General features: G+C 40.2%; 1 protein-coding gene across 4 annotated transcripts in view; it reads right to left on the reverse strand.

The window, feature by feature from the left end:
• Positions 1 to 25,271, reverse strand: part of LOC117530280 (thyroid hormone receptor alpha-B) — a 353,233-nt gene that overhangs the window by 155,876 nt on the left and 172,086 nt on the right. Inside the window, exon 1 of one of the 4 annotated variants that reach the window (XM_034193168.1) lies at positions 14,630 to 14,707. The exons of the other annotated variants lie outside the window; for them this stretch is intronic. The gene's annotated coding sequence lies outside the window, so the exon portion shown is untranslated. Of the gene's footprint in view, positions 1 to 14,629; positions 14,708 to 25,271 lie in introns of those variants that run through there. 4 annotated transcript variants of the gene reach the window in all.

Below are 25,271 nucleotides of genomic sequence, written 5' to 3' on the forward strand. Positions count from 1 at the left end.
TCTAGTTGACTGGAGTAGACCAGTCAACAACTAAAGGTGCCCAGCTAATGATTTTTATTAATCACATCAATCCTAGATTTGGCCTATTTTATTGTATGAAAATCCTTCTCTGTTTCACTCCATCGTGAAGTTGTACGAAGCAGATAAATGTTTTTTCTGCAGTGACTCCAATCACGGCCACAGTGTATAAATACTTCAGAGCTGCCATGGGTGGCTTCCCTCACTCACGTCCTTTTTTTTGCATGGTCACTTGGTTTTTTGTAACAGCATCCTCCAGAAAGATGACTCGTACTGTACCATACTGTTTGTATTTCTTAATGGCTGATGTAAATGAAGGTCGAGACATATGCAGTGACTTGGGAATGCTTATTATCCATCCTCTGGCATGTTTAAACAAAACTGGCTGCAAAATTGATGATTTATATGAACAATAATCCTTGTAATTAGTTTGGCCAATTACATGTTTCCCCTAAAAATGGGGGTCTGTGTGTACAAATGGCCATAATTCCTATCATTCCTAAGCCGTTAATGTTGTAGTTTTGTTAACAACTCCCCCCATTCCCCTTCCCCGAGTTAAAGCGGACCTCATCTATGTCGCAGGCATGATGGTTCACAAGCAAAGAGCGGAGGCATCGGTGGAGGCGGTTCATCCAGGCCCGAGGCGTCAGCTAGATCTGAGGCTAACAGCGGCTACGTCCGAGGCTAGCAGCGGCTACGTTCGAGGCTAGCAGCGACTACATCCGAGGCTAGCAGCGGCTACATCCGTGGCTGGCGGCGGAGGCATCGGTGGAGGCGGTTCATCCAGGCCGAGGCATCGGTGGCGACGATACATCCAGGCCCGAGGCGTCGGCTACATCCGAGGTTAACAGCGGCTACGTCCGAGGCTAGCAGCGGAGGCATCGGTGGAGGCGGTTCATTCAGGCCCGAGGCATCGGTGGCGGCGATACATCCAGGCCCGAGGCGTCGGCTACATCCGCGGCTAGCAGCGGCTACATCCAGGGCTGGCGGCGGCTACGACCGTGGCTGGGGCGGCTGTGAACGAGGTTAGCAACGGGGAGGGTTGGGGTGCGGCTACCGGACCTGTGGTGGTGGAGGCTACTGGTGAGAATTGTTTTTGTAATCAATAGTGGCCATACTGAGCCACGACAGTCGGCATGGCACCACCCAGGAAAACAGATAAACTCGAGGAAGATATAGAGGAGATAAAGACCTCATTAAACCATATATCAAAAGACATGTCTAATCTAGACAAACTGATGGTGGAAATTAAAGAACTCCAAAATCTGGTTAAAGAGAAGGACAAGATCATTAAGAAACTTGAGCAACGTGTAGATGAACTTGAACAATTTACTAGAAAAGATGACGTTATAATATCTGGACTAGAAACAAGGCATCGGACATATGCAAGGGTGGTGGATTCTGGTGGAGCCAGTGGGGAGGATGCACCACCTGAAGAAAGACAATCATTGGAACAACAAGTTACAAACTTTTTATATCAAAAAGGTGTTGTCATCCATCAAGACACAATATCAGACTGTTATACTATTCCAACTAAAGATAGAAAAAATAAACTATCTAACATTGTTATACGATTTACAAGCAGAAAATATAAATATGAGTTATTAAGACAGGCAAAGAATTTGAAAGGAACGAGTGTCTATATAAATGAGCATCTAACAAAAAAAAATGCAGATATTGCTAGGGAAGCAAGACTACTAAGAAAACAGAAACATATTGTTGCTACATGGGTCTGGAATTGTAGGGTGTGGATTAGAGTGAAAGAAGGAACAAACGGTATACAAATCAAAAACATGGAGGACCTTACGAAATACAGACCTGAATAGACAATCAAATATAACATCTGTTGGTAATTGGACCAACAAAAAATCAGATCAAACATGGAAACAGAGGATAAAATATATGACATAGACACTAATATTGATGAAAGTATATTTGACTTAAAAACGATTGGTTGTGAGTATTATACGGTAGAACAGCTGAATAGTGAAAAAATTGCAGAAGATACCCTGTCACTCATACATATAAACAGTCGAAGCTTGTATTGTAAAATGTCACAAATAAAAGATTATTTAAATCAGTTTAAAAATAGATTTAGTATTGTTGCAATCACTGAATCTTGGCTTAAAGATGATCTCATGGATGAAGTTCAAATGGAGGGATATGAGCTGTATTTTGTAAACAGAAGATATAAAAAAGGCGGTGGTATTGCTCTGTATACAAAAACAGATCTGATGTGTACAATTGTTGAAGAAATGACAATTATGAATGATGTCATAGAAATTGTAACAGTGGAACTTGTACATGAAACATCTAAGAATATTTTAATTAGTTGTGTATACAGAGCACCAGATTCTTGTGTTGTGAAATTTACAGATAAAATAATTGAATTATTCCATCAAATTAAAAACAAAACGCTTTTTATGTGTGGGGACTTTAATATTAACATAGAAAGCTCCAGCTGCCAAAGATTAAGTGATTTTGTGAATACAATGTATAGTTTGGGGTTATTCCCCTTGATAACAAAACCAACCAGAATTACATCGCAAAGTGCAACGGTAATTGATAATATATTTACAAACAGAACAGATGAAATTATCAAGAATGGGATCTTCATGACAGATATTAGCGACCATTTACCAATTTTTTCAATATTTAAATATAAAAAATAGGTACAACAAAAAAACTGATATAAACTTTAAAAGAGATAAGTCAGTAAAAGCCTTAGAGGCATTAAAATATGACCTTAAAAATCAAAACTGGGAAGAAGTTTATGTCAGTGATGTTAATGTAGCATATAACTCATTTATGAAAATATTGATGAAATCATACAATAAAAATTGTAAATTAATTGAAATTAGTAAGAAAAGAGTAAATAAACCATGGCTGACAAAGGGAATAAAAATGCTTGTGCAAAGAAAAACTATTTATACAGGTGCTTTTTAAAATTGCAAACAAAGGAATCAGAACATAAATACAAAAATATAAAAATAAACTATTAACAATAATTAGGAAACAAAAAAAAGATTATTACAGTGAAAAACTAAATAAGAGTAAAGATAATATGAGGGTAACATGGGGAATTATAAAAAGTGTGATTGATAGTGATGGAACGAAAGAAACTATTCCAAATTACTTTGTTAAGGAAAATAAAGAGATATATGATATAAAAGAAGTTGCAAATGGGTTTAATGATTATTTTTCAAATGTAGGGTCAAGTCTGGTGGGAAATAAACCAATAATAGAAGATAAATTATGTACATTGGTAAATACGGTCAATAGTATTTTCCTGGACAATGTGGAAAAAGATGAAATAAGAAATATTGTAAAAAACTGTGTAAGCAAAAGATCAACTGACCATGAAGATTTAGACATGATGACTGTAAAAAGTATAATAGAAATTGTTATTGAACCATTTACTTATATTTGTAATCTGTCTCTGTCAACTGGGGTTTTTCCAGATGAAATGAAAATTGCTAAGGTAGTCCCATTATATAAAAATGGAGACAAACATAATTTTTCTAATTACAGGCCAGTATCATTGCTTCCACAGTTTTCTAAAATTATGGAAAAAGTTTTTGTAACAAGATTGGATAAATTTATTGAGAAACATCATATTTTAAATAATGCTCAGTATGGATTCAGAACAAAACATTCGACAGCTATGGCAATTATGGAACTAATAGAGAAAATATCAACAACAATAGATAATAAGGATTATTTTGTAAGTATTTTTATTGACCTGAAAAAGGCTTTTGATGTTATAGACCACTCAAGATTGCTCCACAAGTTACAACAATATGGAATAAGAGGTGTTGCACATCAGTGGGTAAAAAGCTACTTAGAAAATAGAAAACAGTTTGTTCAGATAAATAATACCAAATCAGAATTGTGTAACATTATTTATGGAGTACCACAAGGATCGGTACTTGGACCCAAACTGTTTATTTTGTATATCAATGATTTTGTGAATGTATCCAATGTGCTTGGCAGCATTTTATTTGCTGATGATACAACGCTGTTTTACTCTGGATCAGATATACAGGAAGTAGCACAAGTGATAAATACAGAGTTGGAAAAAGTTAAACATTGGTTTGATATAAACAGATTGTCACTAAATATTAATAAGACAAATTTCATATTGTTTAATGATAGAGCGAAAGAAAATAATGTGTCATTACAAATAGATGGAATGGATATACAAAGGGTAAAAGAAATGAAATTTTTAGGAGTCATGATTGATGAAGATCTTACATGGAAGTCACACATAAATTACATAAAAGGAAAAATAGCGAAAGCCATTGCTGTTTTGCATAAAGTAAAATATTCATTAAATAGTTATGGTTTATTAACATTGTACAATTCATTGATTGTCCCATATTTAACTTACTGTGTAGAAATCTGGGGATCAACATATACAACCTATATACAACCTTTATTTATTTTGCAGAAAAGAGCTTTAAAAGTGATTAGTAACAGTGGTTTTAGAGATCCATCTAATCCATTGTTTATTAAGTATAGGGTACTTAAATTTCATGATTTAGTTGATTTGAAAATATTACAAACGATGTACCAAGTTAATAAAAATACTTTACCAACAAACATTCAAAATATGTTTGAAAAAAGAGTAAGTAGTTATAAATTGAAAGGAATAGAAGTCTTTAAAAAACCAAGATTTAGAACCAAAGTAAAGGAAAGGAGTATTGCAGTAAATGGTGTCAAATTATGGAACAATCTTAATAAAGAAATTAAAGAATTAAGGTCACTTAAATTATTTAAAAAACATATTAAATTAGATGTATTAAGTAAGTATGAAACTATGAAGTAAGTCAGTGGGCTGCAAGAAAGTCAAAAAAAAAAGTAAACTGTTAATAATGTTTGGAGTGTCTTAAGTTTAAATATAACCTGTCAGTGATGTAATCTATTAATTAATGGTCATAATTATGAAATGGGTCAGTGGTATGTGACAAGTTAAAGAAATGCAATCTGTTAAACAATGTTGACTATGATGCTGTATATTGAAAGATTGTATTGTTAAAAGGGGCAGAAATCATAAGACTTGTTCTTCTTTCTGCTCCTTTTCATTCTGGTATTGTGGTGCTTTTGTTTTTTGCTTTTCTGTTTTTCTTTTAAATGAATGAAAAAATGAATGAAATAAAGCTGAGAGTCTACACAACCACATTCTGACTGCTTCATTTCATCTCAGCTGTGGCAGAGTACAGAGGCAAAATTTCAAAAATAGTGACATTTTTCCAAATATTTATGGAACTGGCTGTACCACGAACATTGCTTGAGGTTTGATTATAATATATTTATTACATAACAGAAGATGCCTTCTTTCAATAGATGCCAATTCCAGATGACAATGGCAGCTTCACCTTCTGAATTAGACTGAGACAGGTCTTACTTTTTTGTTTATTGGGCACTAAAGGGGTGAAATGAAAGAGCATAATTCTACTTCCAGGGACAGCCCTCATTTCTCCCCATCAGAAACATGGCACTTTCTCTGTGTTTTCTGACAAATTACAAGGCAAACAAAGCAAAAATACAAAGAAAAAGCAATGATGTGATGGAAAATGGACAAGTGTTGTGGTTTGTTTATGACCCAGAGCTCAAACATGTTGAGGCGGTTGTGCAGGAGAGAAACTGCAGCTACTCTGTCAAGGTGTGTAGACTAAAACTTACTGACATGACCTCTCCCATTTGCCTCGTTTTCGCTTCTCCAATGTGAACCGAAAAAACCTGCACTTTTCGCAACTGCTTCGGTGATTGCAGCTGAAAACAAAACAGTACACCATCTTTCCATTAGAAGTGATGCTGTGTTTGTGCAGGCTGTCCCCGGAAGTGGTCAAATTACGCAATATCATGGAAGGGGATCAAATGAGACTGCGCTTCCCTATTACAGCTCCAAAAATTTTGTGTTAAATCGTGACAATAACTTTGCTTGTTCTTCAGTGAAACAGAAAATACACACTATTAAATCAAGCATAAATGACCCAAGACAAGATCTATATACATAAAGGGCTGCCTGTCTGTCTGTCTGTCTGTCGGGGATAAACTCCCAAACTATAATATATAGCCCTAAAAACTATATATATTCAGAATCCTCATGACATGGGGAACAAAGTAGAGAAGCTTGAATCTTCGACTGGACTGGGTTGCTTGATGCGAGGACATTTTGCTTCAAATCACAGAAGCTTCCTCAGCTAAAATTCTTGCTCTGGTGGTCTGACTTGACTCTTGTAGAGAAGAATAATCAAGAAGTCACAAAAGCTGGAGTTTTAAACCTAACCAGACCATCCTACCGAGAGGCAGACTGCTATAGGCTAGTGACTAAACAATAGCTCTAATTAGCACCTATTGTGCTGTAGTTAGCACCCTCCTAAAGATAGGGCAGCTGTCCCTCCTAATGATGGGACGGACCCTCTCTTGATGGCTCCCTTGACAACATGAATGACTCATTACCATGAACAAAAGACTGAAACTGCTTTGACCTGAGTACCCCATTGTAAACAGGGGATAAAGTGTGTCTCAGACCCCCTCCCCGGTTAAGGCTGGGTTTCAAACGTTTCACAAAAAATGCCTCCTTGACCCCTCTCTCAAACCATTTCTTCTCTCTGGCTAATATTTTAACTTCATTGTCCTCAAACGTGTGGTTAGCAGTTTCAGTCTTTTGTTCATGGTAATGAGTCATTCACGTCATCAGCAGAGTCGTCAAGGGAGCCATCAAGAGAGGGTCCGTCCCATCATTAGGAGGGACAGCTGCCCTGTCATTAGGAGGGTGCTAACTAGAGCACAATAGGTGCTAATTAGAGCTATTGTTTAGTCACTGGCCTATAGCAGTCTGCCTCTCGGTAGGAGGGGTCTGGTTAGGTTTAAAACTCCAGCTTTTGTGACTTCTTGATTATTCTTCTCTACAAGAGTCAAGACAGAAGTCAGACCACCAGAGCAAGAATTTTAGCTGAGGAAGCTTCTACGATTTAAAGCGAAACGTCCTCGCGTCAAGCAACCCAGTCCAGTCGAAGATTCAAGCTTCTCTACTATGGAAACCACCTGGACAACTGAGAGCCTACACAGAAACATGGGGAACAAACTGGTACCATTTTTTAAAAGTTGAACTGAAAATTACCCCCATAATAGCTGGCTGTGGGTATAACCAGGCAGATTCAAATTTCCAGCCCTGTATATGTGTTGGCCATCTCTGTTTATTTAATCCCTTTCTTCAGCTACTTTATGTTCTCAACTGTTAAGCACCTGACTGTCCTGTACAACCCAGTTTGCCTTCCTGTCTGAATACATTCATTTTATGTTTGCAAAATCGCAAAGTAAAAACAGTGAAATACACCACTACCTCAATTTTGATACATTGATATTTACATTTACTGTTACCTACCTTTTGTGTGTAATTTTGTTATAAATTTGACTGCAAAACAAAGTCTGCATGAAGGACTTCAAATGTGTTTGTCTTTTAACCAAGTATTTCCACTTAGTTTTGGGAGTCCACCTCTTATATTTCTGCTGGACAAACTTTAGCTCATTAACTATTATATTTAAGACATCAGCATTACAAAAACAAATGTTGGGCAATTGTTTTGATTAAAATGATTGGCATTTGGCTTATGTCTAAAACAGGTTAACCCGGGCAGCGCCGGGTATCCGAGTTAGTAAATAAATAGAACAACTGCCAACAGCCATCAGCAATTTGAAAGAATAAACAAGGCTAAAGATGCTAAAAATAAGCATCCTGGCAAACACCTTTTGATTATTCTTCAACAGGAGTAAAATCACACTGGAATCAAAAATAAAGGAAGCTCTATTACAATGTTCAATGAGACCTACGCTCTTCCAATACGTCACTTAAGGTCTTTGTTATGGCTGCTCCCGTGTTTATGCTCATGGTCACCACAGCAGACTCATTATGGATCAGCACGCTGATTTGCCACGTTTTACACCAGAGGCCCTTCCTGGCACAACTCCAGAGGTACAAGGAGACTGGCGCACGGGTGGCGTTGAACTAGGGACGTTCTTTTTGGGAGGTAAGCACGCTGACCACTTGCACTATCCTGTGTCATCGCTTTAGCTTTCCAGTTTCACACATGCTGTTTACATATGCGACTACCAGACCCCTAGTTTAGCGCATGCACAGTACCCATGCACAGGCTGCTGAAACGTGCAGATTTTGTACATGTGTGTGGCTGCAGTGGCCCTGCAGCACCAGGTGAGATTTATGAGGTGTTGAGAATGGGCGGTAACTCAGTGATTGGAAACTAAACCTGCCTCCTTGCCTGCATGAGACCCCTCCCCCATCGAACAGTCCTCCAGGCTCCCACTTTAAGACGCACACAAGCGCATGAACACATGGCTGCATATATGTGTACAGTACACCCACACCCTTCAACCTTTAAGTGTAAGCCTAATGTCTGCAACACCCCCACCCCTGCTCTAAAAGACTCTCTTCCTGGGGCTAAACACACCTTCTAAAATATCTTGCCCTGTTCTGCTCCCTCAGATTATTTTCTTTTCCCACAAGTCAAATTCCAACTGCTTTTGCGGAAAAAATTGTGCATATCACTCGTCGTCTCAGCGGGCAGTACGGAGCTACTCTCCGATGGCGATGGCTGTGACGCAAAAGCTTAACTTACAAGTAGCTTGAAAGGTCAGTCTTGCAGCCAGCGACAAGGGAGCGCATTTCACAGCTTTTACAAGCACAATGAATCAGGAAGGCTTTCTCACTTTTCATTTTACTGGATGACATTGAACGCGCTCTTTTCCCTGACATGGACAAACTGTGTTAGACTGGCACCTGATCCGCAGCTGATCCAGCTGTGTCTCCATCATGGGATACTGAGGTCACACTGGACAGAAGGACATTTGCACCAGTATATCTTTCCCTGACATTGCGTCTAACTCCCTCGGGAAAAGACGTAAGTGAGGGAAACGTGGGTGCAATTAGCTCTGGAATGTACCCATTACCGTTCCGTGCTTTCAGATCTGTCAAACTCACTCTCAGTCCTAACGATCACACCATTAAATCGGCAAACTCAAGAGCATCTTGGGAGATGTACTGTAGGACTGTTGTTACGCAAGCTCACTTAATATCACTTCACTCTGAACACTGCCCACAACTATCACCCCATCAAGTCCATCTTCTGACCTGTGACTGACAACAAAGCCCTTGGGTAGAGTCAGTCCTTCCTGCCATTAGAGCTTTTGTCACTGAACATCTGTCCAAACTACTCTGGAGTCATTCTGGCTGCCTGTGCAGGAGCTGCTATGCATTATGTTACGTTTCCAGAATGCTGCAGGGACTTAAAACTGGATTAACAGCAAATATGCACTTTCCATTGTCTTCAGCTTTGCAGAAAGACATTCATAGCCTTAATGAATTTCACAGCTCGTTATAATACTGCAATTACTACCAACTGCAACAATACAGAAGGCAAAAAAAAAAAACTGTCTTAATGTGATATCTGAGCAAAGTACACAGCAAGAATTTTGATAAAATTAATCGTTTTTTAAAGCTCTATTCACATTGGTTAAGTGTCACATGGAGAGGTGGAGAGATGTAATTATGTGACATTTCTGTCATTTACAGACTGAGTGCTCCTGTGACAGTAAAAATTCTGGTGAATTTTAGTTTCTGTTAAACAATACTCAAGATTAACTCAGGCTACAGTAATCCTGTGCAAATTACACATCAAATTACAAATTACAGACATAATTTTCAGTTTCAATTTATTTTCCTTTATATAGCGCCAAATCACAACAAAGGTTGCCTCAGGCGCTTCAAACAAGTAAGGTCTAACCTATCAACCCCAGAGCAGCAGTGGCAAGGAAAACTCCATCTGAGGAAGAAACCTCAAGCAGACCAGACTCAAAGGGGTGACTCTCTGCTTGGGCCATGCTACAGACACAAATTACAAAACAATAAGCAAGGGGCATCTCGGGCAGCGCAGTGAATTAAGGGTACCACTAAATTTTTCGGGCTACCAATCCACATGCAAAGAAGGCAGAAAGCAGCGAGGAGTGCTATGATTTGGACCATTTTCAACCGCTGGAAAGTTGACAATTTAAATCATTTTGTAAGCTCCGCAGATTGTCTGTTATAACCAGGACTGCGTACGGCAGTAGACAGAAACAGAAAGAAGAGCTGGCTGCCCTTGCGTGTGCTGCATCGGTATAGAAACTACCGTTGGTGCTGTCAAAGGAGGAAGAGAGAGCTGCTGTAGAAAATGACAACCAGTCTTGTTGATAGTTGGAGACAAACAAATTTCTGACTCCTTGAAGGCAACTGACGGATGGTTAGACGAAAGTCCAGGGTCTGAAACTGTGGATATTGCAGAATATTTGCTAAGCAGGGATGAGAAATCACTACTCCACCGGCTTTGTAATGACTACAAGGAAGGTGGGTCTCACATATAACCTCATTGGTGTCACATTTGTTTTGATAAGTTGACAACGTACAATGATATGTGTATGCATGCAGTTGTTGTTAAGAACATGTCAATATTACAATATCACAATATTACGTGCCATGTCAACCATGGCGCAACATTAAAGTCATAAGCCGATGCACAAAAATGCGCCATCAACCACATTAGAATATGGCACGGTTTCAGGATACTGACAAAATAAATGTGTGCAAGAAATTTACCATTTTAGTCCATCGTTTACGTCCATCTGGATATTTCTTCTCTGTGGGGAAATTGTGTAGAATGAACGGAGGTTTACAACCACATTTGTTCTTCTTTCCATCTTTGGGTGGACTCGGCGGAGCCTTGCAATCGGTGGTTTTCAGCCACGTTTCAAGTCTATAAATTCCGTTTGAGCATTTTGAAAACAGCACAATGCACATCATTATTGCATGCATCGCTTAAGGCTTAAATCCTTTGAAACAATCCCTGTAAGCCTTAACTTCACAGTCCACTAACGCTACCATATACAAAATTCAATGGTAGTGGTGTGTGTCTGGTAGTGGGAATTTTTGACCCCGTTTGGACCCACGCATGCGCAGATGCACTGCTACACTTCGCTTATTCACAAAACAAACATAACAGGAAATGTTGCCGTCGCACAGGATGGTTTCTGGAGCAGATACCACACCCATCTCTGGATGGAGCCACAGCTCAAACACAGAGAAAGAAAAAAAAAATCAGGAATCAAGCATCAGAAAGACAACAAATACTGTGTAATTTGTCAGCATTAAGCAACAAGAAAAACAGAAGAAAATACTAAGATGATCGCCAGCCACTAGCCCTGAGCTTCACTAAAAGACCCAGAATTTAGATAAAGTGAAAGTCAACAGTAAATCAATGAAATCATGTGATAATATCATGGTTAGCACCTGAACTCCTTGCTCCCTGACTGTGCATCTCTGTAACAAGCAGATTCAACAATCAAGTGACACATTAAAAACAATCTCACTGGGATCGGACACATTTGTTTTGTGCTTTCAGGACCATGTGCACTGCTTTAACACAAGCATAGCGCAGAGCGCACTTTAGCACAGTGTGCAAACCTTAAAGAGGAAAAAGTGAAGCTGACAGAAAAACTTTGGAAGACAGTAGAGAATATCTGTTAAGATAAATGAGCAGAACATGGAAACAAAAAAAGAAAAAACTCCTTTAGTCTGGCAACTTTCTTTTTTCTTGTTCTTTTTTTGTACTAGGGATGACGGTTGGTGAGTCAGACCTGTGTACTGAGAGCACTAGCCACTCTGATGTTTGTCATTTATACTGAAAATTTTTATCTTGTATGAATCACCAATAAACATTACAGACGTCCTGTGGTGAAATTACATTACTTCACTTCCCCAAATAAAACTAATTACCGTCCAAATAGGGCAAATTAAGTAAAATCTAGTTTGTGAAAACATGGGCTCACTTTATCTTCTCCTTTTGTCTATTTCTCTGTCTCCTGGTGCCCTCTCGGGCCCTCTCTGCCCGTCTGCAGAGACGCAGACCGTTTTCCAACTCACTCGCCATACAAATAATTTATGACAGAACAGTGCCGTGTAGACAAATTTAGTTACATGAAGTCATTGTCAGCTTAGTTTAAACCCACACACGCGCGTGCACGCAATTTTAGGCACATTTCTAAATTTCTGTATTTCCTACTTATTAAATTCATATACTTTACTGTATTTAGGCTACCATTTTTTGGAGACCCAAAGCATGAATTTGACAAATACACAAAAATGCAAGGTGCACATTAAGGAAATGTCTCACGTTTTTTAACATCCCAGTTATTAAGACAACATAAAAGTACTCATGGTTGTAAGTCTCTCCACACACGTGCTAATAATTAGTGATCTCTGATGTATTTTATTCCTCTCACTCTGAGCGTTAGCAGGTGCACTTCCGGAAAATGTCTCACTCGGCAATCCTCTGCATTTTTCAGTGTGTGATGTCCTTATTAGTAAAACAGAAACATCCCAGTGACTGACAGACAGTGGGAAATGAACCTCCTCCGTCTGAAAGTGAAACTTCTGAGCTGCCGTTCAAAAGTGATGGCTCGGATTTACGGAGAGGAGACAACATGCTTCACCCTGAAACTCTTAACTGTTTCAGAGTGTCAGATTTTGGAATCTAAAATGTGGTGACGTGCTGTTTGTGTGAATGCTGGTTTACTGAAGCTGGCCGTAGGGACATCTGACACTGTTTTTAACAGACTGCCTGGAAACAGAGATGGATTTGTTACATTGGAAAAAGTCAGAATACATTATTTCCAGTAATTAATGGACGTTATTTAACGTGAAAGAGGCGAAGCTGGAGCCGGTTCTGTGCGTGTGCTTCTTTGTTCATGTGGAGTTTACATTTGGAAAACAATATAACACAGTGAGTCTGGCATGTTCAGGCTTTTACCCCTTTTGTGTTTGTGGCAAGCTTTTTTTTTTTTTTTTTTTGCTTTGAGAAGCTGAAGTAAATGTGTGTGTGTGTGTTTTGCTCATTGCTCGTCGCGATAAGGACTGTCTCCAAGACGTTTTTCCCCTGGCAGCAGATGTATTTTTTTTAGATTTTATTGATAACAACACTTATAATTAATCGTGCACAAAGCTGAACCTGGATCACAGATGGTTACTGACAGGCTGTATTTATGACTCATCGCTGTGCTATTGCACAGAAACCATCACAGAGCTGCAGCTTTTATGATGATTGCATCAAAATGAAGCGTTTTCACTTAAAAATGAGTCATCATAACACGACATCACACTTATGTAAACTTTGGAATTAATCTGTGCCTCAGTTCTTAACGTTAACAGCTACATTCCATTGAAGCACACACTGGGACACTTCTAGTAGCGACGTCACTTGTTGGAAACACCCGAGTACTCAGGAGCACTTTGTTTTCGGACATCTCCGTAGCTCCGATGAAACCGATAACGGAATTGCACAAAGTAATCCTGGTGGATCATCGGAAGGTCACTAACAGCCTAAATCTAAGGGCCCTGTCCCACTGGCGTTTAGGAGGATTTGCGGATAGAATGCGCACAAAAGTGGCCCACATCCGCCAAACAACCGCATTAACCGTGTAACATTCCTGTATGAGTCGGCCGCCATCCGAACACGTCCGTGATCATCCGCAGAGGCACGCATGTCCGCAGCCAGGATTCTTGAGCGGCTCAAAAATCCTGCTGCGGATGAGATCCGCATCACTGCCTGAACACATACTGAAGACATACACAACCAACGCGCCGCATATCCCCTGTCATCCGCTGATATCTGCAACCGACGGATTGGCGCGGCTTGGCAACGGACCGGGACAGCGTACAAAACAGATATGATGCGTGCCCAGCACGGCCACGTCACGGTCGCACATGGTATGTCGCGCATGCAGACAGAGTGGGCACGGATGAAGCGAGTGCATCACGGCCGCTGTGCCCCTCATGGAGGTGCCTCCGCGGTCGTCTTCGCTTCTGTTCCCTGTTATATCTGCTTTTCTTCCTCATGTATTCGCTGATCCACCCCGGGACATTTGTCATTTCCGCCCACCTTTGTTGCGGATGCTCAGCTTTTGTCTCATTTCATGCGCAAATCCTCCTAAACGCCAGTGGGACAGGGCCCTAAATTGTTATGATTTTGGTGCAACTTGTCCTTTAACAATTGCACAATATGTCAATTTACACAACAATATTCTGCTGAATATGATGTCATATGGGAGTGCCACTACTAATACCAGACCTGTCACTGAGCATCAACCTGAGCAAAGTCACGTTGTCCTCTCTGAACATTCAAATGCTTTAAGATCCAGTGTCAATGCTGATTAACATTCTGTTCACACTGGCTTTTCCACACTTTTCCTTTGCCATGTGACAGCATGCCTTTTGCCATCGCATTAATTTTGAATTATAGTTGAGGAAAAACTCAGGTGTAAAAATATATGGAGTGCTATATTAAAAATTCCTGTTGAACCAGAGTTGGAGAGACTGACATGTCAGGTGAGCTGATCAAGTCAAATACAACACAAAAGGTAACAGCCGACCAGAAAAAGAAGACTGTAAACGTGATCAACATAATAAAAATGACAAACTGTACACGTTTTGCCTGTGTTGTGTGGCTACACTTTATGAGAGGTACGCAGCGTAAATAGGAGGATGCAGAAAAGAACCTACCAGTCATTTTGTATGTGTTTGTGCACGGTTAATGATTTCCCCAGGCCTCCTGTGCTGTGGTCGGCCTCGTCTCTGCCCTGGAAGAAATAAGAAGAAGATTGTTGGAATGGCTGAGCAATTGAGACAGAGGAGGGAGGGCAAAGGAAGGGAGGGGTACGCCATATAGGAAAAAACAAGGTCATACAATGCAAAGGCCAACAAGACCTGAGCCTAAAACTTCCCTGTCTGTATCTGTGACTGGTTTCACTCTATCTGAAAGTGCTTCCTTTTTTGCTCACTTTGTCTGCCTTTCATCTTTCCATTACATCTTCCACATTTCAGTTCCCAGTGTAGATTTTTTGTAACTGCTATTGTAATTACCATCACTGCTGTTATAATTATTCCAACAGCAGTAGAGATAGCACAATTACACTTTTTCATGTCTGGTATGATACCGATACTGGAACCAGTAGTGTCTGCTGATACTGACACCAATCATTCATCTATCTGGATGCACTTCGCTAACTTAGCTATTAAACAAAACATCAACTCAAACTGTGAAACAAATGTCAGACATCCCTATCCAAATATCAGATCCCACATCCCCCAAAAAGCAGGTAAAATTGCACAGGAAACTAAAATACAATTGTAATAACTATTATGTGATCATTAGGAATTATGTCATTTTTAGCCAAGTCTCTGTCACGCTATCTGTCTGTGTCTGTGTGGACAAGACATTTCATCATTATTGCAACTAGGGGAGTAAGAACCTTGCCCAAAGGCCCTCAACGATTTTCTGGTCAGGCTGGAGTTTGAACTGAGGATCCTTTAGTCTCAAGCCCAACGCTAAACCACTAGACCATCACCTCATGTAACATGACTGGGGGGGGTGTCGTAGCCTCAGGGCCTGTACAGTGGAGTGATTATCATATGATTAAGATTCTGTCTATAGACATGGAAAGAAGTATGTATTACTAATGTTTATCATGAGTGGTTGAGCTAGCTGTGCATTCACGTTTGCGACTGTAATAATCATTTTGCAATCTTTCTCATTTTGTCTGTGCATACTAGCACTTTATAATCCCTCTTCCTCTCCATCTATTTCTTCCTTCACTCCCTCTCTGTGAAAATTTCACTCTAGCCTCAGGAGCATCTGCCTCCTCTCAGCCTGTGTTTACCTCACAGACAGACAGGAAAGCAACAACATTACTATAGGCCTCTATCACCATCAGGCTACATATAATGGATGCAGAAACATCCACCTATAGCCACCATTAATTTCACACCATTGTTAGTACAAAGCTTCTGCAGATAGTTATCAGGCAGATCTGTGCATGCACGCAACAGCTTCTCCAGTCTGCAGGATCAGACAAACCCACATCCCGGTAAAGAAGCCAGTGCAGCTGACTGTGATGTACTAAATTCTCATTTACTACTGAATGTAGTCTCTACTTAAAACAAATTAATTTAAAATGAAGACACTGTTAACATTGCTGTTTTCTTTATACTGTAGCTTTGCAATTCTCATGTTTTTCTTAAGTATTCACACTTTCATATTTGACATAAATATGTAAAATCAATCTTTTTTGCTCAAATCCTTCACAGTAAGTAAATCAATTAAATTTTTTAATAGCACAACTGAAATTCTAATTTATGACAGAAAAGTAATTTAATGCACTCTGTAACAAAATAAAAGTTTGCATTAGTGTGAAGATAACATGAGAATTTAACACAACAGTAGATAATATGTCTGCACTGAAAAGATTGGCACCACTGTGAGTGAAAATAACCAGCAGCCTTTGAATCAAGTAGTCATTTGAAGACTGTGACAGAAAATTAACTGGCATCAAGAGGGTGTTAACTGAGCCACAATTACAGTAATACACTTCAGTTTTCTGCACAAGAACAGAATCAGTGTACAGTTGCAGCCAAGTGAAAAACACACACAGTAGTTCATTTTATATTGTTCTCTGATAAACTCTCTTTAACTAATTCTTAACATTTTTTTCTACAAGTTAATAAAAAAAATCACAGCAGCTTCCCCGTCAAATTGCATGAATTACAATATCATAACGAATATAATGATCAAAGTACAAATAATCAGGTAACATGTATGTTTATAACAAATAAAATCTGCATCTGTGGTCGGAGCTGTTGTGTTAACATTCAGCCACTGTGTATCCAATGAGTCACTGCAAGTTGGAAACAAGCCAGACAGTGACAAATATCAAAAGTTTCTACAAACTGTGTGAAACCGAAGAAAATGCTTAAACAAAAACATGCTATGAGACATAAAGAGATGGAGAAAATGTCTGTGTGCCGTAGAAACAATGTGTGTTTATATTAGTGTCAGATTGATATATTGTGTCAGTTTGGTATTTTGATGGTACAACAACGGGCAAAAACACGGCGGTACAGAGTATTTACATTACTGCACACCACCATGGACGCATTATTTCAGTATCTAACTCTGCCACCATGCATCCACATTTCTCTCTGGTTATCCAAGATTTCTAACTCATGTAAACCATCGTTTTTATTTATGGACTCCCAGAGCTAAAACATTTGTTTGGGATTTAAAACGAAGCATCACGAATCAGCCCATCCTTTAACTGTCTCACACTGTTCGTCGGACACAAATCATTTTCCACTGGCAAACTGGAGAAGTCTTTCATGATTCAAAAGCATAATAATGCAATTTGTTTGCTGTGTGACGTTGCACTTTGACAGAGGAAACTCACTCATGTTAGCTTACTAATTAAGCCTTCTTATATTCCCTCATTCGTGATGCTAGAATATTTATTTCTCTAATATAACAACCCTCTACCTCATAACAGATTGAGCTCATTAAAGTGCTGTTGGTGACGCGTTTTTCCTCCTCTTTTGGTCACTCTTCGAAATACGCTTTGCACATTAGGTGGCTTTCCTTCTGCAAAGCACGGCTGTCTTTATACCTTTTTTTCTAATAATCAGGATATCCTACACTTCTCTGGGCATGATTATCAGGTTTTAGCTATGCAAACAGACTGATACCTGCGGAATGATGTCATGTTTGTTTATGGAGCTCACAACATGAAACAAGAAGTCTTCAAGGTTTTGGAACCATGGTAATTTCAAACCAGGCTATATTGTGAAACTGGTTATGAGCCCATGCTTAGTGCCTATTATTCTACAAACTAACAGAAGCACATTGTGAAGTTTGAGGAGGGTGTGTGTGTGTGTGTGTGTGTGTGTGTGTGTGTGTGTGTGTGTGTGTGTGTGTGTGTGTAATATGTTGCAATAGTTAGCAGCTGTTGTAATACATACTGGCATTTACATGCTCAGATCCAGACTTTTCATGCCACACACTAAAGATGTCCATTTGAAAGAGTGAACCGGTGGGTGGAGTGTTGATTCACATTCAAAGGGCAGGAAATCCCATCTCTCTGAACATAAAGAATCAATTTCTGTGGAAATACTGTGGAGCGATGAGCATGGGGGAACAATGGTTGATGGACTGACGGATGGTGTGGTAAAACATGCTGCACCCTCTATATATGTCTAAATTGTGACTAGATGAAGCCAAGGGTCATTCGCTGCAATTGCTCAAGAGATCTCTGAGCTTACCGATGCAGTCAGATGGTTTATTACAAGTGAGGCAGTGAAATGGATTGTGTCTGTGGATGCATGGCTGAAGCCTGCATGACTGAAGTTTGGAAAGAGAAGACCATTAAAGGAATGTGGCTCATAAATGTCACAAGCACCAGACAAGCTCAATGAAGACGACACGCTAAGAGGAGAGCTCCAGTAGTCCCTGACAGTCTGTGACAGAAGATCTAACCCCCAAACACTGCAGAGACCAGAACAGAAGGGAGGCGAGCTCGGAGGTTCAACACTGAAGTCAGTCGCGGCCTTGTGTGTTTTTGGAAAGGGACACACTTCAAAGTAAAGTCTATTCATTTTGCTAACTCCTCTGAGCAAAGCTGTCACTTCTGCCAGCGCAACCTATCCACCACCCTGCCAGCATGAATACAGTGCATCCAGAAGGTATTCACAGCACTTCACTTTTTCCATATTTTGTTATGTTACAGCCTTATTCCAAAATGAATGATATTCATTTTTTCCCCTCAAAATTCTACTTATCACACCCCATAATGACAACATGAAAAAAAAATGTTTTTTGAAATTTTTGCAAATTTATTAAAAATTTAACACTCAGAAACCACCTGAGGCAATTCAGTTGATTGGACATGATTTGGAAAGGCACACTCCTGTCTACATATAAGGTCCCACAGTTGACAGTATACGTCAGAGCACAAACCAAGCATGAATTCAAAGGAACTGTCTGTAGACCTCCAAGACAGGATGGTCTCAAGGAACAAATCTGGGGGAGGGTACAGAAACATTTCTGCCGCTTTGAAGGTCCTAATGAGCACAGCGGCCTACATCATCTGTAAAAGGAAGACTTTTGGATCCACCAGGACTATTCCTAGAGCTGGCCACCCGTCTAAACTGAGCGACTGGAGGGCCTTAGTCAGGGAGGTGACCAAGAACCAGATGGTTACTCTGTCAGAACTCCGGCATTCTTCTGTGGAGAGAGGAGAACCTTCCAGAAGGACAACCATCTGTGCACCAATTAGGCCTGTATGGTAGAGTGACCAGACAGAAGCCACTCCTTAGTAAAAGGCGCACGGCAGCCCACCTGGAGTTTGCCAAAACAAAATTTTCTGGTGTGATGAGACAAAGATTTAGGTCATTGGTGTGAATGCCAGGCAGTCAAGTTTGGAAGAAACCAGGCACCATCCCTACAGTGAAGCAAGGTGGTGGCAGCATCATGCTGTGGGGATGTTTTTCAGTGGCAGGAACTGGGAGACTAGTCAAGATTGAGGGAAAGATGAATGCAGCAATGTACAGAGACATCCTGGATGAAAACTTGCAGCAAAGCAATCCTGACCTCAGACTGGGGCAACGATTCATCTTTCAGCAGTACAATGACCCTAAGCACACAGCCAAGATATTAAAGGAGTGGCTTCAGGACAACTTTGTATATGTCCTTGAGTGGCCCAGCCAGAACTCAGACCTGAATCTGATTGAACATCTCTGGAGAGATCTGAAAATGGCTGTGCACCAACGCTCCTCACCCAACCTGATGGAGCTTGAGAGGTGCTGCAAAGAGGAATGGGCAAAACTGCCCAAAGACAGATGCACCAAGCTTGTGACTCATATTCAAGAAGACTTGAGGCTGTAATTGCTGCCAAAGGTGCATCAGCAAAGTATTGAGCAAAGGATGTGAATAATTATGTACACGTGATTTCTTACTTTTTATTTTTTAATAAATTTTCCAAAATTTCAAAAAACTTTTTCATATTGTCATTATGGGGTGTTGTGAGTAGATTTTTGAGGGAAGAATGAATTTAATCTATTTGGAACAAGGCTTTAACATACAAAAATGTGGAAAAAGCGAAGTGCTGTGGATACTTTCTGGATGCACTGTCGCTCCCTTGAGCAGCAAAATTCCACTGGCAAGTCTCTAATTAGCCACTGGGATTATCACATGCAGGCTTGTGTGGGCAAAATCTACCTAAAAGAGGAAAGAGGCAGCTCTGTAAAAATGACAACAAGGAGCAAGTTGAATCAAGTAGGAACCCTCTGATGACGGAGCTAAAACTGGTACATTTTCGGGTTAACAGGAGAAATAAAATGTGATGGTTTGTGCTAATGGTGTCTTGGCTTTGAGCACAGGAGTCTGATAGATGCTTTACAAACAGTGGGTTATGAAACGCTCAGTTACTGGTGATTACGATGAATTGATGGGATGCGGCTTCTTTACAGAAATCCAATAATTATTATGACTGTCAACAGCAGCTGTTTGTTAAATTACTGTAACTTTCCTAGCTTCTAGACAGATATGCTTACCATTAAGTTATTTTAATAATTAATTCAAGTTTGCCATTTACAGCAGTGTTCAGAATAATAGTAGTGCTATGTGACTAAAAAGATTAATCCAGGTTTTGAGTATATTTCTTATTGTTACATGGGAAACAAGATATCAGTAGATTCAGTAGATTCACACAAATCCAACAAGACCAAGCATTCCTGATATGCACACTCTTAACGTTATGAAATTGGGCTATTAGTAAAAAAAGTAGAAAAGGGGGTGTTCACAATAATAGTAGAGTGGCATTCAGTCAGTGAGTTTGTCAATTTTGTGGAACAAACAGGTCTGAATCAGGTGTCCCCTATTTAAGGATGAAGCCAGCACCTGTTGAACATGATTTCTCTTTGAAAGCCTGAGGAAAATGGGACGTTCAAGACATTGTTCAGAAGAACAGCGTAGTTTGATTTAAAAGTTGATTGGAGAGGGAAAAACTTATACGCGGGTGCAAAAAATTATAGGCTGTTCATCTACAATGATCTCCAATGCTGTAAAATGGACAAAAAAAAGAACAGAGAAGCGTGGAAGAAAATGGAAAACAACCATCAAAATGGATAGAAGAATAACCAGAATGGCAATGACGCAAAACGTTCGCAGTACCCGATGGTCATATTTTGGCCATTGGGTAAAATAAGTCTTTGAATAACAGTGGCATATTTACACTTTAGGTTCTTCAGCTGGCAGAGGGTCGGGGCCCCTTTGCTGTATTTAAGAGCCCATCCAGACCATCCAAGTATATTATACTCACATTTCTTTCTCCTATAGTCACAAACCTGGAAATTACTCAACTCAAATTCTATACTCTTCCATACTGTGGAGGAACACAATCTGTAATGAATTTGAATCAAGAAAAAGAAAGAAGGCTTGCTATACCAAATGTAGCTTACACACACATACACACACCACCACAACCGTGGACCTGCCCAAACATAAAAATTTAAAACTCCCCAAATGCTTCTGCACAAATTTAATCCTGTTTCATGGTCAGTGTACCAATTTGTCTGCAAAAGTTGCTTTCATCATATTAAAGATTATTTTCAAACACATGGAATTATATGCTTTCAGCTGCCCCTGGTTGCTTGGGGTTCACCACACTGGATCCAAGAAAGAACTGCATCGGAATATAGCACAGGTTTTACACCGGACAGCCTCCATGGAAAAACATGCCCACAGTTCCAGGTGTTTCCAAAACAGTCTCCTAGTCAAGTATTAACCAGGATGGATTCTGCTTCAATTCTAAGAGCTGATGGGACCTGCGGTGCTCTGAGCAGCATGGACTCAGCTCAAACATACATTACAAAACAGAGCCACATTTTGACAGAAACAGCACATTATTTTTTATTGCTTTCATTTCAATGACAATAGCGTGTTTAATATGTTATGATTATGTGCAGGCTGGAAGATGTGGTGAAAAATGGAACACTGGCAGAATTCCAAACAACAGCCCCTGTTACACGTGTACTCTAGTCTGTAAATGTTCCTGCACTTGAGCAGGGCAGTGGAATATTCCTGGATTGGGGCCTGTGAGAGGGCAGTTGGGGGGGGGGGGGGGGGGTCACAAGGACAGAAGGTGGGTGACTGAAGTGGGAAGTACAGTAATGCATGCTTTTATGCAATAACAATGTTTTTGCTGTGATTACTGTATATTGTGTGCATTTCATTCAAAGGTCAGGACAGGTCTAAAACCCTGTCCCCTGGGTTCTTTTTGGTTAGCTGGTTTATTGGTTAACCTTTTCCTGTACCATTCGCAATACTGTAAATGATTAATTATCAGGTTCTTTTGAAGGGAGAGTGGGTGACAGAAAAACCTTGGGAACCATTAAATTCAATTACTGTGAACATATGAACCGTAGAGTCTCTGAACTTTATACATTTGTTCACATCATGACAAGAACAGGAGTTGTGCGGCTAAGCCCTTCGCTAGTGGCTAACATAACAGTTCATTAATACAGACCAGATCCAAGAATAGATGGCACGATGGCCCAAAATAAGCACCTGAAAGTATGGGTGGGGCTGGGCAGATTTAAAAATCAAAATGCCACAAGGAAAACGAATGAAGCCTGCTCTTTAACAACCACAGTATAGGGCTTCGCTTGTGTGCGACAGAAAAACCATAATAACTGACAAACATCAGCAACAGATGTGAAGTGCAGTGGTCAGCGGTGAGGTCAATCGTGTGTACTTCACCTGCTAAGCGACTGGATGTCTTATTAAGCTAGGTACAAAAAACCCTTCCATTTAGTATGAACATGCACGTCCACCACACAGTGCACACTGTACCTCTGCTCCGACTCACTCTGTTTGCCAGGAAACGATCCCCTTAGAGCTCCTAGTAAACAGCCCCATGACACTGGGGAGCCAATGAGCAATGAGCTGTGCAGAGGGTGAAGCAGACAGCAAGCACAGACCAGGCTGATGAAACCGCTATGTTGTTCCCGCCCCCAACTGATGAGGAAGGTGGAGTGAAAAGTAAACAAAGTCTTCCTGGAGATCCTCCAAGATGCTTGAATAAACTACAGCAACACTGAGAGAAGCAGACCCACCACACGTCACTTGTGTAAGAAGCAGCATCTACATCAAATTCCGGAGCTCTACGTAACCTGATATTGCGTTATTTTGCAGTTCACATCAGACTGCACAGATATGTATGTATATTTGCACAACATGAATGTAAACACAAATGTGTACATTTATATAACGGCTGAGTGGATCCTTGTCATGTTTGGTACCATTGCACACATGCGCACACACACACACACACACACACACACACATGCGCACATGCAAATCCACTGCGCTGTCTGGAGGCTGTTAGCAGGAAGTTAGAAAGAAAAGCTGGACTAATTTCTGACGTGATTTTTTTCACTGCACTGAGGATATACAGTCTCTTTTTTTTGTAGTACACACATGCACAAGTGCCGACCAGTTGTGTGAGCACGTGCGCGCACACGCGTGGGACAATGACACAATCGAGACACAGATTTGATTGAGCTAGCTGACGGTGCTAATTCTTGTAACACACACACACAAAATCCACTCCACTGTAAACTGTATGGATGCATGAAGAGTTGTTCAGATGAAAAGCTGAAAAGCTGATGTGATTTTTGGCTGGACTGAGGAACTACACAAAGTATTTTTTTTTCTTTTTTATGGAAGTCCGAAGTCAGTGCACTGCATCACCGGACTACACTCACAATTTGGACTTTAGCAATAGTGAAACACCAAAATTTAAGTCCCTTTTCTGTTGTTTTAAATTAATAAAATATCAAATGCCAAGGATCTATTTTTGCCGGAATATAAAACAAATAATGAATGTTTTTACATTCTTTCAATGGAACAAATATTTAATTTGGTGAAAGCTGGAACAAGCCTCACTGAATAGTATGTTCCAGCTTTCACCTCATGAAATATTCGTACCACTGAACTCATAAACATTCATTACTTGTATAACTGTATCTACTTCCATAGCGTCTGATCTCTACCTAACACAGTTCAGTTGAATTCCTGCAAAGATAGCTGCATTGTTAATAATTTATATTATATATGGTTGGTTGTCCATTTGGCTGCTCCCGTTTTGTGTTCGGGGTCGCCACAGCGGATACAACCAGATCCGCATTGATATTTGGCACAGGTTTTACGCCGGATGCCCTTCCTGACATAACTCCAGTGTTACCTGGAGAAACACACACAGCCGCAGGTGTTCCAAAGAGGTCTCCCATCCAAGTACTAACCAGGTCCCGCAGTGCTTAGTTTCTGAGATCTGACAGGATCAGGCTTACACAGAGCAGATCTGCTAAATTATATATATATATATATACATATATATACATACATAAACTGTGACAAACCAGCCACTTCCAGGTGTGGATGTAAGTAACTGTGAGTGTGAACAGATCACCGCTGAGAAACTCGGTGCATATTGTTCATGCTGCCCCCTGTTTTTCAGGGTCAAGACAGTGGATCCAGTACACAGCTGCACTGGGATGTGGCACAAGTGTGCACTTCTTGACGAAACTTCAGTTCTACCTGGAGACACACACAGCCCCTGGTGTCTCAAGTGGTTTCCTAGCGAAACACTAACCAGAACCTACCCTGCCTCACGTCAAAGAGCTGACAGGTTCAGATGTATACAGAGCAGGTGACTAATAATAACAATAATAATACAACCCCAAATCAGAAAAGGTGGGGACAATGTGGCAAGTCTAAATTAAAAACAACATAAACAACCAAAAACAGCAGTAATCGTTTCGTTTACTTCAACTTCTACTTCACTGCACTGCTGCAAAGTGCTAAAGCTTTTTGGAACATTGATTTTTACAATACTAAAAAAAATCTATTTGACACTGAGGATGCCAATCAATTAAGTGGTTCAGGTGTTATTCTGTCCCGTTCTTCCTGCAAACACATCATAAGTTGTAAGGGGACAAGTGTCAACTGTAAGGGGTTGTCATAGCTGCAGTTTTCATTTCAAAATTCCCCACACATTCTCTACCAGGGACAGGTCAGGGCTGCAGACAGGCAAGTCTAATATCCTATAGTCTTCCTCTGCAGCTATGCCTTTGTAATGTGTGCAGAATGTGGTTTTGTAGTGTCTTGTTGAAAAATGCATGGACATCCCTGGAAAAGATGTGGTCTTGAAGACAGCATTATGGTCTTCTAAAATCTAAAGGTACTTTTCTGTATTAATGCTGACACCACAGAAATGTAAATTACCTTTATTCAGGGAACTAACATAACCCCACACCATGA

The sequence above is a fragment of the Thalassophryne amazonica genome, chromosome 18 (genome assembly GCF_902500255.1).
Source record: "Thalassophryne amazonica chromosome 18, fThaAma1.1, whole genome shotgun sequence".
NCBI lineage: Eukaryota > Metazoa > Chordata > Actinopteri > Batrachoidiformes > Batrachoididae > Thalassophryne > Thalassophryne amazonica.